Source organism: Triplophysa rosa, linkage group LG8 (assembly GCF_024868665.1).
Source record: "Triplophysa rosa linkage group LG8, Trosa_1v2, whole genome shotgun sequence".
Lineage (NCBI taxonomy): Eukaryota > Metazoa > Chordata > Actinopteri > Cypriniformes > Nemacheilidae > Triplophysa > Triplophysa rosa.
In genome coordinates this window covers 6,593,307-6,594,374 of record NC_079897.1, presented here as the reverse complement: position 1 = coordinate 6,594,374, position 1,068 = coordinate 6,593,307, and positions in this window count along the sequence as shown.

Sequence of the window (1,068 nt, the reverse complement as noted above, 5' to 3'; positions counted from 1 at the left end):
ATATATATATAGTGTGTGTGTGTGTTGGGGAAAATCTGATATAGAGCCGAGTTAAAATTAACGTTGCAGAGGCAATTGTGAATGTAATTGTGTCCAGCAGGGATTTGTCATTTAAAATGATCTTATCTTTTACATTTTGCAGTATATTCGGTCTTAAATGCCGACCATGAAATAAGATTTAATTTTCCACTTGTATGGAAATAGATAAGCGAGCATGACAAAAGTGGTTTAAACCCACACTGTGAGTTTTAAGTGTCTATGTGATGTTCTCGGCTAAGCCTGATTCTAATGTATATCAGCACTTAAGGTTGATTAGTATGTAATTATCATCAAATGTAAGTAATCGTTTTTAATCCAGTCACTGTGATTACAAAATTGCAGTACGTCGATAACATCGTAACACTTTTTAAAGTCAACCAGAATTGACTCTTTACTTTCTTTTTGTATGTTGCTGTTCACAGTAATGATTTATCTATCGCAATTTCTGGTCCAATTTATACCTATTATTCCAAAAAGGGACAGTTCACCCAAAAGTGAAAATTCTGTCATTATTTACTTACCTTCAGATAGTTTCAAATGACCAAATCTGTATATATGTCTTTGTTCTGTTAAACACAAAGGAAGATATTTAGAAGAATGTCAGCCAACCAAACAGATATCATCCCACATTGACTCCCGTATTTATTTTCCCTGCTATGGCACTAAATGAGGGAAGAGATCTGTTTGGTTACTGACATTCTTACAAATATCTCCCTTTGTGTTCAGCAAAACACAGAAATTTATACAGGTTAAGAACAACCTGGGGGTGAGTCAATGATGAGAATTTTCTTTTTGGGGTAAATTATCCCTTTAATGTTGTTTGTCTTAAATGTTTTTGTGCTTTATGTAACTACTTTCTGAAATGACTTTTTGGCTGATGTCAATTAGGTACCGCAAGCTGTTGGATGGTGTTAACTAATAACAAACAATTACATAATCAGAATCAGAAGAGCTTTATTGCCAAGTGTGCTTGCACACACAAGGAATTTTCTTTGGTGTTGGAAGCTTCTAGTACAGACATTCAACACA